Source organism: Carassius auratus, chromosome 3 (genome assembly GCF_003368295.1).
Source record: "Carassius auratus strain Wakin chromosome 3, ASM336829v1, whole genome shotgun sequence".
Classification (NCBI taxonomy): Eukaryota; Metazoa; Chordata; class Actinopteri; order Cypriniformes; family Cyprinidae; genus Carassius; species Carassius auratus.
This window is the reverse complement of record NC_039245.1, coordinates 8,735,306-8,752,116: the sequence shown is the minus strand read 5'-3', so window position 1 is coordinate 8,752,116 and position 16,811 is coordinate 8,735,306. Positions and strand designations below refer to the sequence as shown.

Below are 16,811 nucleotides of genomic sequence, written 5' to 3'. Positions count from 1 at the left end.
TTTAACAACATGATCAAAACTCTCCTGAAAAACCTGTTGGACACAAGTGTCTACATGCTGATTGCCCTCAAATGCTTCACCTTCAGGTCATGTTCTTTCTGATACTATACTATACTATCTATCTATCTATCTATCTATCTATCTATCTATCTATCTATCTATATATAGGAACATTATGTCTCAATCATTGTGTTTCATTGCATTTTATGTGACAGTCATAAAGCTTGGCATTTCAATATAATTTTAAAAAGACATATATTATTGGGATTTTATATTACAAACTATCAGAAATGTATCTGTTTTTGGCCACAACAGCTTCACCAAACTGTCTATTTTTGTTCCCTTTGGGCCTTTACATAAAATATTTTTACTCCTCAAGTGTGAGCTTCATATTAGCTTTATCATATGTGAGCTATAAAGCTTGATAAAATATGAAAAAAAAACGAACTAAATAAACTGGTCAAATAAACTGTTCCGACAAAAAGAAGATTTTTCTGAATGTAATCGTTAAAGTTTTTTTTTGTAACGTTACATTTCGAAGTTCGAACCCGCCCAAAGCGTTGATCAGCGGGGCAGAGCCAGTGCGCGCGCGCAGTTTCACTCCCTACTGTATCGATGAAGTTGAAGACAAAAGATGGCGGATTTCCTGCCGTCCCGGTCCTTTCTATCCGTGTGTTTTCCGAACTGTCTTCTCAACAGCAACGAGGCGGAACAACTAAGGAAATCTAAAGAAATAGACCGAGGTCTTATGAAGGACAAAACCTATGTGAAACGGTTAGTCAAGATACTTCTGCTCGGCGCCGGCGAGAGCGGCAAGTCCACTTTCCTCAAGCAGATGCGCATCATACATGGCCAGGACTTCGACCAGCGGGCCAAAGAAGAGTTCAGAGGCACTATTTACAGTAATGTTATGAAAGGTATGAGGCGCGTCTCTCATCCAAACACTTGTACAAAGTGCGTTGTGGGGTCTAAACTTGGCTTTTAGCGGGCTTGGGAGAGATGAAGAGAGGCTAGCGAAATGAGGCTCAGTTAGCGTTAGCTGAAGTTGCGCTGTAACCTGCCCAAGAGAAACGCCCATGTTATTCTATCAACTTTTCACCGTTGCGGGCTTGAACAAAGACCTCGTTTCTGTCTAAATCGTTTCCTGGCTTGCCCTCGCGTTAAAAAAAAGTGTGAGTTCACTCTTACTCGTGATTTCAGAGGTCTAAGTTACCTAAGACAAGACTCTGGTTTGAATTTCATCTGAAATGAAACTCAGATTTTAACAGCTTCATGACGAACGTGAACCCCACGATTCATTTGAACTCAAACTGCTGCTTTAAAAATAGCATAAGTGTTCGTTTGTGACATTTTATACTAATAACTACCTTTTAATTTGGGGTTTTAACCAGATTCTCGGTGTTGTTTCAACAGCTGTTAAATCTCTCCGAGTTAATGCCATAACCAAAGCTGAATTATGTAAAATAAATCAAACCGGTATGAAAAGCCCGGCTTAAATTGTAAATCGGCTCTCTCTTGTTTGTTGGTATGCTGAGCCCGTCTCATAAATAACAAAGAGACTGGTGTCTACCGAGGGCACACCAATCAACTCATGTTCAAAGCATAAAAACCCGCATTTGTTGCCTTCATTATGGCATTTTTTTTTTTTCATTTTAAAAGTGATTTTCATATATATGTTTGTAGTAAAGGACTCATCTGAATTCACGTGTTTGGGCATCTGTGCAATGGGTGGAGTCCAGAGCTCCCAGACTAGCACATGATGAAAACATGGGTTAACAGTGGCACTAAACACTCACTAGCACCTGTTGTGGAAACAGACCAGCTTTAATGTTTCTGACATAGATTTCCGAGTTTCAGAGCTAAACTTGTCAGATGATCCTCAATTTGTCATATGTGAGGTAGTAGTAATAGCACCTTTTATTATCCCCTTGGGGAAGATCTGTTTCGGTGGGTTTTCACATAGCCTAACAAAAACATGAGAGAAAAGAAAAAAGTCAATTTAGAGTTCAAGGCAAGTGTGCCTATTTTACTCTTAGCAGTTCATGTCAGTTGTCAAAAGGGGATGTGATGAGTGATCAGTATTCAGTACCCACCTTATATTATACGGGGCTCCCCGTTTGGGCTTCCTCATCTGGGGATTTCCAGCACCTATTGCTGTGAAAAGATTTTATGATTTCCTTTGAGGGATTAATTTTTCACGAAGGTCGTCATTTGCAGAGGTACCACAATGACAAATGGTTCATCTGTGATCTCGTGGAGACTCGTCTGTAGCATCGCTAACATCATAGCATTCTCTAGTGTAACTTCAACAGGAAGCATTTAGTCAAATGGCTGCTTGGATCTAATCTAAAGGCATTCTAGAAAACACGTTAATTTGTCCATAAAATGCCTGAAGTCAGAGAAAAAGCACTTTTAACAATTAGAACCGTGTTTTAAAATGAAGTAAGGATTGCTCTGGTCTTCAATGCCACATGATCCTTCAGAAATCATTTTAATTTACTGAAATATTATAAATAATGCTCTGAAAGTCTTTATATTTTTGTGGAAACCATGATAATTTTTTTCAGATTTGATCAATTAAATGCAAGCTTACTGAATAAATGCATAAACAATACACATATAAATATATATAGGCTATTTTTTTTATCTGACTGAATGCATTTACCCAGGTTTGTACAGATGATCCTCTTTTATAAAAGAAAAAAAAGAGGTCATAAGTGAACTACATGTAATGCAATATAATAGAGCCTGAATCGAACAGGAAGATTTTACAAGACTTTTTATGAAGGATTGTGATTGTCACTATTATGTAATTCCTCTAATTAAGTATCTCTTCAATGTGCTATACATTTCTAAATAATTTCATTTGAGAACAGAATAACAGTTTTGAGTATTCACATTGTATAACCAGACTGAAACACCAGCTGTCATCTTGTGAGTTTGTTGGAGAGGATGGATGAAATCCTGCATTCTGTGGTTTTTCTTCCAAGCTGTAGCACTTTGTTTATCTTTTCCATTTCAGGCATTATTCTGTTTTTGTCATCCTAAATGGTTTAGCCCATCATGCATTTGTTGTTTTTTACTGTTGTTTATAAAATTTGATGTGAAATAATCATCTCACTGATATCATATTTCTTCTGCCGAATGTGCAATAAACATATGCAGTTATGGTAAAGATTTAAAAATGTGTTTTGTTAGACATAGTCAACTTTAAGGTGAAAGTGCATGTGCATGTATGTTGTGAGGACACCCTCGGAGCCACAGTCACATGGGTGCACCACTTCTTAACAGATGTGGGATGTGTCAAAGGGGTTACGCTTCTGAGCACCTCTGCATTTTCAGTTTCCTGCACAATGTAGTGTACATCTCTGAAGCCCTGAACATTTTTCTATCTGATGCCTCTTATTTTGTATGGGTTGTTAATGTGAATTGACATGTCCTGTGATGTTGCATACTATAATATTTTTCTAAAACTATTTTTGCGGCGTTTTTTTTTTTTAGTTCCCAAGAGGCTAAATGTGAATTATTTTAAAAACGATTGTCACACTGTAAAACCATTTAAAATAAACAAACTAATGAAGGTAAGGAAGTGATTAAGTGTTAGATAACTTTGTAGGAGTTGTAGAGACGAGTCACAGGACACTTTTTCACATTTGAACCTAAAATATTTATTTATTGTTTTTATGCTTATGTACACAGTAATATATGTAATATATAGTCATTGGCTCATTGTTTGGCCTTGGCATGCCATGGGAAGCTGGGTTACTGTGTGTTTAAATTCAGGGGTGAAATTGTTAAGGCCAACATGCTTTGACTTTGTAGGTAGGGACAGGGTAGAAACTATGTAGTGCATGAGTATTTTAGGCAGAATGGCTATTTGCTTTCGCTAATGTGCATCTATGGACTGCTGTTATTGATTATGCTTCAGGACGTGCATAGAATAGAGAAAGCTCTATTTACATGCAGTCTTGTGCTGCAGTACTGAGCTTCTGCTTGGACATTGCTGACCTCTTAAAGGGCTCTTTCAGTTAAATACCCTTGACCTGCCCTCACCTCATGCCAGAAAGTTTGGCGAGAACAATTAAAGACTTATCCTGTGAAGGATTTGAGGTCCAGAATTTAAATCTGCGATGAAATACGCCAGTTTTTTATTTATTTTTTTATGCAGAATGGAAGATGACTGCAAAGTAACTCCATTCATTAGTCTGTTTTATTGTCTATTCCTGGTTACCAAGAACTTCTAATTTTTCCCACCAAACTAAACGAAAGACCGTGTATATATAAAGGTCAAAAGAGCTCTTGCTTTTTTGTCTGTCATTGTGAGACAGAGCTGTAAGTGGAAACTGGTTTAGCAGGTTACTTCTAGTGTGACTGCTTGGGGACGCCAGGTTTTGAAAGAGAAAGCCAGTTGTGAAAACCAGCTCACAATAGGACTCTCCTATGACGATAATCGGAGTATACAAATCTAGAGACCAACATCACCACTATTTTCACCACTGATACTCAAACCCTCGCCCAGGAGTGGTGTAGGAAGTTGCAGCCACGTGTCTCGTGCTTGATGCTCGAGACTTGCCAGTGCGTTGGTAAAATGTTACAGCCAGTTTTCATGCTGTTGTTGTACTGCATCACAGAAGTGGATGTTATTTTTATTAAGTGTAAATTATAAAATGTGAAATAAATAATGTCATTGATTTTTTTTTTGCTCTGCAATGTATGTTGTTTATTTGTCTTGATATCTTTTTATTGCCATATTCATATTCTTGAATAATAAGCACTACACTAGACTTGTGATCTGATCACTCACTCTAACGAATTATTAAATTAAACTACAGGAATGTTTCTAGAGCTGAGAAATGCAAAAGGCCAAATAGCTTTTGTAAAAATAATGATAATCTGGCAACAAGACTTAAAGTATGTCTTGTTTTGTTTAAATTCTGTCTTTTAAAACTAATGTGTTTGAATTTTGAGGAAATCTGTGATACATCATGTAGATTTCTGCAGCCCTAAGTCATTAGTAATGCTTAATCAGGTTGCGTTCATCTAGTATTTACACAATACACGTGTCTACACTGGAAATGTTAAACCAAGCAAAACTACAAGCCTTACTAGCATGTCACTGCACACTTGTAATGCTTACTTTCATAAAGACCACTTGTCAATTATTACGAAAGATAAATGATAAAATTATGATAAAATGCCCATTGTGTGTTATTAATTTGCATCCCAATTTACCATGTGTTGAAAAAAAAATAAAACTGGGGTCTAATGTTGCTTGCTTTGTTACACTCAAAAAGTGTCCTATTGAACTTTGTGTACACAACATCATACATAAATATTAACATCATATTCCTCCTATTGCTGCCATCACAGGTGTTCGAGTGCTTGTGGATGCCCGAGAAAAGCTGCATATCCCATGGGGAGACCCTTCAAACCAATCACATGGAAACGTCATGATGGCTTTTGACACACGCTCAGCCATGGTGTCGCAAGGGATGATGGAGACCAAGGTGTTCCTGCAGTACCTGCCATCAATCCGTGCCCTCTGGGCTGACACGGGCATACAGAACGCATATGACCGGCGCAGGGAGTTTCAGCTGGTGAGTTTCCCAACTGTATTTCTCTTTAAAGACTTGAAGTCGTAAATCATTTCTTTAAGTAATTTAAAATCATTCTGTAAATGTGATGCTTTTTTGAGTGAAACCGAATATTAGACAGGCAGTGGGATTGTAACAGTTTTTGAACAGAAAATGTGTTTTGCTGGCATTGAAAATTACTAGGAATGCACGATAGGATTTTTTGGTGCCGATACCGATATTTGTCACTTCCACTCTTATTTAAAATTTGGCATCAAAATAGATAGTATTTTGATTTGTGGTTGACCGATATGGGTTTTTGGACAGCTTGGAAAGCAGGGTAGCCGATAGCCGATGTTATTTTATTTATTTTAATTAAAAACAATTTTTTTAAATTGGAAGCCATATTTTTTTTAAAATAATAATAAAGCCAAGGTAACTCTCATTTCACATACAGCATGCAATGAAAATGACATGAATATCACAGTCAGCAAATTCACAAAGCGCAGCATAATTTGAAATAATAAATTAAGAAAACGAACTAAAAACTCTTCAAGTAGCCTAGTATGCAGAGTTTCGGTTAATTTTTGTTCTGCGCGAAAGGTAACCGACTGCAGAAAGTGGCATCCTATTTTTCTTTAGGCTTATATTACAAAAGCACAAAGATTTGTTTTTATTGTGAATGTACACAAATAAAGGTAAACCTTTTACAATTCTGATTATCTTTATGACCAAAAGGAGTCTGGTTGCTTCCACTGTTAGAAGGAAACAATTTAAGTGATTGCATTTAAGCTTTGCTACTTTGACAGTTCAGCCTGTTCATCATCATAATAAAATAATTAGTCAAAAATATGCGGAAAAAACACTGCTCAGTTTAAACATGTAGTATTTATATTAAGTGTTTTTACAAAAAAAAAAAAAAAAAATTATGTGGATTTTTTTTACGTGAGTGAAGTACATACTAAATAATAATTTGCCATTCAAATATATAGCAGATACTGAAATATTTGATTTTGTATCGAATGAGAGACCATTTGGTTTCCTAAATTTATATATATGTATATATATAAAATATACACATTACAGCTTATATTTTTAGTTCTTGTTCTTTTCTAAATACTGTTAACTGAAATTATTTGTTTGTGGAGTTAGGGGAACTAAAATAGCCTACCTATGTTTACAGTGTTTATCATAATGTTTTTAAACATTTTGAGTTGACATTAAGCCCATTTCTGAATTAAAGAGGGGGTGAAATGCTCGTTTTCACTCAATATCCTGTTAATCTTGAGTACCTATAGAGTAGTACTGCACCCTTCATAACTCCAAAAAGTCTTTATTTTTATTATATTTATAAGAGAAAGATAGTCTGTACCGATTTTTCCCGGAAAAACATGAGTGCCTGGAGGCGTGACGTGTGGGCGGAGCTAAAGAATCACGAGCGCCAGTAGGCTTTTGCGTTGAGAGCGTTTGGAAGCTGTGACACAGATCCCGAGGCTGAAATTTAACAAGAGCAGCATCACCAAATGCGTCTCTATGTGGTATGTACTGAAACTGTATATATTTGCTTAGCAGTTTTGGAAAATGACTAAGTTCCACTTTGTCGTCTTTTTTTTTTTTTTAAGCTGTACATGTGGAAAGTGCAGTTTGATGACAACATCGCATGTTGTTTACTTGATGTGCTTACGCGCTGATAGCTAAGTAAACAACACAGAGATATTTGAAGCAGTTTTACTCACCGCATGCGGTTCCAACACACGATCGTGACCCTTTTTCGTTGCGACTGCATTATCCTTAAGAAATAAACGATGTTCAAATCCATCGTCAAACTGGGCTTTGTTTGTAAAACAAGCATCTTCGAAATGCAGGGAACAAACAAAAACACTTGCACAACTCCGTTGATGCTCTGTAAAAATAAACTCCATCCACTGGTCCCTTAATGCTGTTTCTCTTTTGGTAATCTGTGCAGGGTTGTCTTGCCCTGGCAACTAAAAACACACTCCTTTTGTGACTTTTCGCGACGCTCTCGCTCTGATCAGTGAATCGCTCTGATCAGTGAAATGTTTGTGCTCAGCCTCGCTATACGGGAGCGCGCGCTCTTCCGGCAAACGTGCCCTTAGGACCCATATAAGGAAATTCCGCTCCATCTAACGTCACACAGAGCCATACTCGAAAAAAACTTTCCGAAACTTGTGACAAACCGGAAGAGGTTTTTTTGGAACAAAAATACTCCTTCAAACGTACAACTTAATTTTGGAAACTTTGTCCATGTTTAGCATGGGAATCCAACTCTTTAACAGTGTAAAAAACTCAGTATGCATGAAATAACATTAAACCTCCCCCCTTTAAATAATAAAATGCGACTTATTCGTGACTTATGTTTTTTTTTTCTCCGTCTCTATAAACAACACAATTTGTTTATACACATAGTATACTTTAACAGTACAGCAAACCTTTTGATATATCAAAAATATTTTGATAAATTACTGAAAATAATTAATGGTTAAATACGGTTAACTGGTTAAAATGAACATCACAAATCCAGGTCACCAGTAGCAAACAATGGAGCATGCTCTACTGGACAAACTAAGTAATTAGGCCATTTCAAGCTTTTTTATCTACAATTATGTTCAGTAAAAAAATACATAATAATCTGTATCGGCGACATATTCACCGATACTGATATATTGGCGACAGTCTCATATCGGCCGATAATATCAGCAGAACTATTTATCAGCAGGCTCTAGTTTTTAGCATATGGTACTTTAGTGTAACACTCACCACAAATGATATATGGTTTTTTTGGCAGTTGACAGAAGTCTTGTTGTGGACCAAAAAAAAAAAAAAAACTTTTAGAGACTTTAGAATCCAAACTGAAAGTTTTCACACATTGGCTTGCAAAGATTATGTGTGTGTGTATCCAGGAGGATGTGTAAACCACATCACTGTTGTGTTCAGGCCTGGCTGCTGTGAGATGTTTAAGGAATTTGCTTATCAAATCGAAGTAACAGGTTCCTGTTTTTTTTTAAGCTATTTTATCAATTTGGTTTGGTAATTTTAGATTTTCCCCAGTTAATTCTCAAATAATTCCTCATTAAGGCCTGACATAGGCAAGTGCCATCTTGGCAACTTCAGACTTCTCTAAATGCTCTCAGTTCCTAGTGCATTACTTCCCCATTTTAAACGTTGATTTCACCAAAGCACTTTACACCCAGTGACCAACTCGTACTATTATGATTTGTAGAAATTACTGAGAATGAGAGATTTCAGATACAGACTGATTCACTTGTTTTCCAACATTACTGTGTAAAATTGGTGAGAAGGCTGTGGCACTAATACATCACATGATCACAATCATGCATGCAACATTATGTCTCTTCTTTTAATGCTGAAGTACTTTGTGCCACAGATGCTAAACAATTTAACACGCATTGCAAATGCAAATTGATTCTCTTCACTTTTTAGTTATTGTATGATTCCAACATGAATTGTCAGCCAAAATGACATGACCAAGACAGCCCAGGGCAGCTTTATGACCATGATATATCCCTTTGTTATTATACAAGTTATAATGCAGTTTATTTTAGCCATCACTGGTGTGATGCACAAACAGTTTTCTTTTTTTTTCTGAGGAATAAAGGTGGTCTTTGCCCATTTATAGTGATCCTCTCAGCATGGGCAAGTTGGGACTTTAGCAGAATAGTGGATTCATGCTGTTCAGAACAAGAAACAACATGACACTGAGCCACCATACTGCGCTCCAGATCTATGGAGCTGATAACAGGGTAGATCTGCTCCTCACCAATCTCAGGATTCTCCATTTGATCTGGTCAAAGGCAAATTTTGTCTGTTACTGTTGAGGCTTATATATACGGTTCTACCGTTAAGTAGACAGCCTCTTCCCCTCGCTCTGCCACAGGCTCTGGTGATTTGCATGCAGTCTGTGTGAGTGAAGGCAACAAAACACTTTTGTGCCCTGTAATCCACAAAACACGTGTGTCGAGTGCAAAACATTATCAGGCTTCCTGCTTTCACAACTCTGCCCCTCCAGCCTCTGGGTGTTGTAGAATGCGTCTGACATGCAAAGAAACAAAACGTGTTTCCTGCAGCCAAGATCCTTTCGCCTCTGGCTTCTCCTCACTTCACCCCTCCTCTTATTTCTAGGCATTGTATAATCCTAATCCACTGCTTTATTCCCTGTTGTTCTGCTCTCACTACCCCTGATCTGGCTTCTTTTGTTTTTCTTTTTAAAGTCTGTATTGCACTAAAAAGCCAGCACATGGTTTATAACCGTCACATTCAGTTTGGTGAATCATTACAATGTTTGCTAAGAGTCTGTGCGAGTCAGTGAGGTTAATTTTAACTCCATTTACTGAAGGCTTAATCTGATTCAGGAAATACTTGTGAGACTCCCTGTTCAATTCAGACAGTCATGCTGCATTATAAAATAAAACTATCTTCAGCGCTGTTCATCTCAACGCGTTCCCCACAGGATCCATGATCTCTGCAGATTGAAGTTACCAGAAGAGAGATTTTGATAGGTGACATCCACCCAAGTACGCTCTCTCCTGTGGTCCTAAACACTTATTTCTGTGCTCTGCCCACCCCATAGATAGGAGTATGTAGGATAGGAAATCATTAAAGAGTTCTGTTTCTATTTCAACTAGTGTGTGTAGGTGTCATTTTTGTGTGTAGAGAGCTTTGTAGAGAGAAAGATTGCATGATCCATGAAGGAATGTTGAGCTGTGATTTAAAACAATGACTCTTGTGCACTCCTGTAAATCTGAGGCCTGGGGGAAGGAGATATTTCACTGACCCTCACTTTCACTGTTATTTTAATGTATAAATCACAAAACAATAAATGTGTTTTAGTTTCCCTCACTCTACAACAAGTCTTTTAACAGTATGAAGGACAGAAGAGGTATACAATTATTAAGTAAATATAAATAACAGTGGCCATGTAAATAAAATTTATTATAATTACCAAGTCTAAACAAATGTATTTAAAGTGAAACTGAAATGGTGGCAAATGCACTCTACAAATGTACTTGGGGTCATGGCCTCTCCGTGAGCGTGTGTTGTGATGTTCAGATGATAAAAAAAGAACAACTTCTGTTCTGCTACAATATTATTTGTGTGTGTATTATATTATATTAGTATTTGTATTCACAAAAACAGATGTTCACTTCAGGATTGGCTTCAGATGTTTCGGAGTTAACAGGACTTCCTTTTCAGCGTTGCTCAGAGACTGATATCCTGGTTTGCAGTGACCGTGTTGTTCTTATGTTCCCACACCCTTCATTGAAGATGAACAGCACTGTGTGGTTTCGTGCTCAGCTGGGGGAGGGGTACTGGGGTGTTCTTGTGACTAAATCCCCTTTTTCTGAAAACCACCTCAAAAGACCCACATGTACCTCTTGTAGACCTCAGTTATCCCCAAGATGCAAATAATATTTTGAAAGGGTGTTTTATGTAGGAAATGAGGAAGACATTTTTTTTGACTGTTTCCACACAGCTTTACTCTACCGTCATGCACTGAGAAAGATGAGCATCGTAAAGGAAGCAGATCAGAACTCCTTCCTGCTGTCATGTCAGCACGCCAGACTGTTGAGATTGCAAGAGGCTAATTAGTCTGTTATACATCTGAGCGTCATGGAACATTAACTCGAGGCCTGTTGCTGTTTCCTGGGCAGTTTGTTCCTGTTACTCAAGATTTTCATTTTCCGAACCAGAGCACGCCTTGCTGTGTTCTTCCTCATCCCTGTTAGTCCGTTTTCTAGTGCCCTTGTGTGTTTATTGGTGACCTGCTGTCACACATTCATGTCTGAAGCGGGATTGTGGTGCTAGTACAGCACTAGTACCGTCACCACTAAAAGCTGATGCAGATAATCAATAACACTACAGAATTTCCCCTACATGGGTAAACAAAAGATGCCAGTAACATTTGCTTTCAAAATACAATATGCTTGTAATTACTGACATCCTGTGAGAGGGTTTTTCATGAGTCACGTCCATGTGTTCTCATGTTGAATGAGGCCCTCATTACGTTGAGTGCTTATGTCACTCAAATAACATACACACATGGTGGTGTGTATAAGTTCAAATACAAACACATAAGTATGATGTATAGTTTGTGCTCTGCTGTTTTCATCTTCACTTTGACTGATTATCTCTGCTCTTTGTCGTCCTCACAGGGTGAATCGGTGAAATATTTCTTGGATAATTTGGACAAACTCGGAGCACCGGTAAGCATGTGGCTCTCTCTCATCATTCTGTCTACACTGAGGTTTCTCACCTCACATCTTCTTTCTAGATATAATATTTATGCTTAATATCAGTAATTTAATGTGCTTTAGGATGCTTTTAACTGTACATTTTGGTCCCCACACTTTTTTTTTACAATTTATTTTTGCACTAACAAATTAGTTGAATTGTGTAATAAACAAAGATGGTTTCTTCTTTTTAAATGGCAGCGTTTCAATTCTTTGGAAATTTGCGGGGTACACATTCCATGTAGGCCTGGAAACTGATGAGATAGATATTGACCTCCATGACAAATCTCATTTGTCTTGCTGTCTGCTAGTAATTTTGGAATAGAAGTTTCGTAAACATGCTGTCCTTTTGCCTATGACTTAAAAGAATAGTACACACAAATATGAACATTCTGTCATCACTTACTCATCATTCCAAACTAAGACTGGGTAAATAAAACGATAACCATAATTATCGTGATCTCAGTATAAAACAATAAGAGTTTGATAAGTGTTCAATATAATGTTTATGCGCCCAAAGCAGAATGAAAGAGCACTAGTGAATCATGCCACATGAAGCATTTATCCACTCGGATTAAAGTCTAAATGGCAGCGCAGCATGAGCTTACTAGAGCACATGTGTTTACTCGCTGATCAGTCTTGGTCACGCTGTGCTGTGAGATCCAGTGTGAAGTGCTTGAATTCAGTCAAGAACACAAATGACTAGGAGATTTAACCTGCAAACTGTGCTGAAGATACGTCATCAAAGTAAGACAACCCAAACTTGTTTCATGTTCTGAAACGGTATCACTCATTAGAACATGCAGATACTGAGAAAAATATTTTTTTTTTCTATAAAGATATTTATTTTAAGGAAAAATAACTGGGAAGGTGTCAAGAATTCAAAAATGTGAAGTGTTTGTCATGTTCTGACCATAAAGAGTAGTTTAAAACCACAATAAATGGTCTGGTTTCTACAACTTTCACTTTGGGGCAAAAATCTGCCTTCAAACTTGAAATAAAGATTTGGAAATTATCAGTATAATAATAATAATTTTTTTTTGCACATATAGCGCAGCCCTATTCCAAACCTGTGAGGGTCTTCTGTGGATATTTTATAAAAAGAGAATGCAAATATTTAAAAATAAAAACAACAGCAATCCAATGTACGTTTTAGGTTGTTCGTGGACAAACAGACAAATAGAAAAAGCATTTCTAAGACATTTCTCTAAATATTTTGTTATAAATTTATATTTTTTGGTGAACTACTCCTTTAAAGTACCTCATGATGGAGTGTCCCCAATGCATAGTAAATACCTCTTTCAAATAAATATCTTGAGTCTTTACGTGCTTTCAGGAGATCCATTTCATAAAGACAGATTAGTAAGTACAGTACTGAAGCAGCTAGCATTGCTGAAGAATTCTTTTATCAGAGCAGTATGAGATAAATCACTTTATATTTTCCACTGATTAATTTCCACAGAGGATGAAGAAAATACTGAATGGCAAACGCTGAAGATAATGTGAGACTTATGAATGCCTGTCTGTTTGTTCCCTCGCAATGCTCTGGGTCATGACAGGGTTGCCCATTCACCAGCCAGCACAGAAAGAGAGAAGTGAAACGAGCTCTGCTCACATCAAAGGTCACGTGTGTCAACCCTTTCCCATAAAAGTTTCTATAGCACCTTTTCCCATAACGTTTCACCAGTTTTAATGTGTAAGATATTTGAAAGAATCAGTCTGGAAGACTCTGCGTGTCATGAGGCTGTGTGATTAAAAATGACCGTATGTCACTTCCTCATCTTCTCATGAGGGTTTTCTTACTCATTCGGATGATCCAGGTGCTCACGCTGAGTAATGATAATTAAAGCCGTATGTTTTCTCAACAAGCAACACTGACCATCAGTTATAACTTGTCTGGATCCCATTTCAGTAGTCATACCAGAGAGTACAAAAATAGAAAAGAAAAATAATTTATAGACCAGCCATCAGAATGACTCAAAAAAACAAAAACCTGACAGCACAGTTATTACGGTAATTTTGTCATGGGCCCACATCACTTCTTTCCACATCTAAACCATGATGACAGCACCCAGGTACTGAATTGAGTCAGAATTGCCAATAACGTCAATAAGTTGTTGTTTTTGCTATTTAAAGTTTCAACACTTTTTGAGAATATTAAGATTCCTATATTTATGGTCCATATTTGTTCCCACTTCCTTTGCCTTATATATTTGGAGTGTGTTGACGGATGAGTTTTTAGCAGATCATTTGAGACTTGCACCTGTGCGGCTGTCACAGCATCATCGTCTGGCTGATGCACGAGGCACCAGTGCAGTTCCTTGTGCGTCATGTGACTTGCTGCCTGCTACTCATGTACTCTCTCAGCACTAAACGGATGTTTGCGGTTTTGTGCTCTTTCTAGATGCTGCTGACTGCAGTAAATGTGATGATTAGTATCTCGGCATCGACTCCAGGCAGCTCTGCTTTAGGACGAAGAATCAGATAACCTGTTTTAAATTCACATCCTATGAAAACAGGCACGCTTAGTCATTCTGTTCAAATCACTGATGCTGCATCGGGAAGAGAGATCGAAAGGACAGTACTTTTGTTTCCCCACATATCTCACTTTCTGTATTACGCTCCTTGACGTCACTCTGTCGCACGGTCTCAGTTCCTGTGTCTGTCGCTTTGACTTTATGTTCTGAGAAAGAGGAAGCAGGGTTGAATGCACGCTGCTCTGGCGGCACGCCTCAGACTGGCCTCTTTTTTTTTTTGTTTCTTTTTTTTCTTTGAGCCAAACGGCTACTCTTCACTCAGCCACGTCACAGTAATGTGAACCCACTTCTGCGCTCACGCTATCAACAAACAGGAAGAGGAAATAGTGCATGCTTCCAAGTGTGCTCAGAGAGGGAAATGGCCACTTGACTCTGTTGGAAAGTATGTGTTTGTTACAGTTTAAGTTCATCCTTCTTGGATGGATGTAGTGTGGGTGTCACACAGACCTCAGCAGCCCAGACTGCTTAATATTTAGGAGGAGATGAGGAAGAATGTTTACCTCTGACATGTGACAAAATACAGGCAATGCAGAGCACGTGTCAAAGAGAGATGTGTATGTTTGGCTATAGAACTGAATTAAGCTCTATACGACTAGACGTATATATGACTAGAAATACTTATAAAGATATCCTCTTAAAGATATGTTAAATACTCCAGCTCTGTTGAAAGCGTTTGAAGCTAGCTGATGATTACTACAGGAAATAATTTTCACCCACACTGCAGTTTGTAAAAACAAACCAAAAAACATGTTGACAGTTTCTAACAAAGGGAAGTCAATGAAACCGTAAGCTGATGAAAGTTGAGTTGACATTTAAAACTTAAGCAATAGTTATTCAAGATAATTATTAGTGTAAAAATATTTAAAAATAACACAATAATACTCCTTCAGACATGAGTAGCGGTTACATCAGTGTGTGTGAGGAGGATGGACTGTTGGCTCTGGATCCGTCACAAATGGCTTGGTCATTCAAGACGGGTGTCTTTGACGTCATCCTGTCTGGAATTTCAGAAATCTGTCTCAGGTGTTCTATTATCACGGAGCACTGTACTCTTATCGACTTGATATAGCTTGCATTTGCTGTAGTGTAGAGTTTCATCTAATGTGTTTTGAGTGCATTTTGCCCTCAGACCCTTTATTGGCCAGTGCTTCGATCCAGATGCACCTTTTTGCTAATACCACCCCCCCCCCCCATCCTCCAGCTATGGTATGCCAGTAAGTGGAGAATGAGCCATGAGCTTCTTGTTTTCTCTCCCTATTGTCCTGTCCCCACAGTTTGGATTTTGTAGTTGTTGTGTTTTTTCTTTTCTTTTTTTCTTGTCCCTACAATTTGAGTTTTAGGTTCTACTGATTCATTATCAGAGTTTTACCCCTTTTTTCCCTCTTGGGAACACCAATGAAATCAATGGGAGTCCAAAATCTTGAGATCACATTCCTTCTTTTTTTTTTATAAATGTAAAATTAAATTACATGATAGTAGTTTTATAATTTAAAAAAATAAGCATTATTTTGGTCAGAACAAGTATCTTTCATTCGTTTTGTCATAACCTTTATATGGTTAAACTACTTAATAAATTATACATTTCTAGGTTTTGAATGGGGGGAAAAACTGTTGTCTAACTTTTTTACCCTGCCTTTACTGAATTTACATAATAATGTGAAAAGTTTTGTGTGTGTGTGTGTCTGTATGTATGTATGTATGTATTCATTTTTCAGATCTGCTCCACAACCTTTAATGAAATAAAAATTTCCCATAATTTCTCTTAAAGTTTTGTATAATGCTGAAAAGCTGTTTAAGAATTGAACATCGCTACAGAATTGTTAAGAAACCATGTGTATGTCCGAGAATATCTTTAGGGAAACTACAAAGGGTAAATGTAAACTTGGTATTAAAGTGGGTCAGTACCCTAAATTTGCCAATAATTAAAGAAGCACGTTGACTGCTGAAAACATGTTTGGATTCAGGCAGATTTGGCCAATTTCAAAGAAACTCCCAGTCATTCCTAGTTTTTTTTTTCTGTAACCATCAACAAGGTGTATGAATGATAGTGTAGGATAAGTGTATGGTGCCTAGATTTTAAATGCTGTGTAGTCCTACTGTTATGTGGTATGCAAACTACTAGCAGGTGATTTCATTTAATATCATATTAACCACCACATGCAAATCTCATTCCAGTCTTTACCACTGATTCACTGACACACACTCTCTCTCTCTCCACAGGACTATCTACCAACACAGCAAGACATCCTGCTGGCACGTAAGCCCACCAAGGGCATTCACGAGTACGACTTTGAGATCAAGAACGTGCCCTTCAAGATGGTGGACGTGGGCGGCCAGCGGTCGGAGCGCCGCAGGTGGTTCGAGTGCTTCGACAGCGTCACCTCCATCCTCTTCCGTCGTCTCGTCCAGCGAGTTCGACCAGGTGCTGATGG

At 37.8% G+C, this 16,811-nt stretch overlaps 1 pseudogene; it reads left to right on the top strand.

Moving 5' to 3' along the window:
• Positions 1-577: 577 nt before the first annotated feature.
• On the top strand, positions 578-16,807 carry LOC113053951 (guanine nucleotide-binding protein subunit alpha-13-like; annotated as a pseudogene).
• The last annotated feature ends 4 nt before the right edge of the window (positions 16,808-16,811 follow it).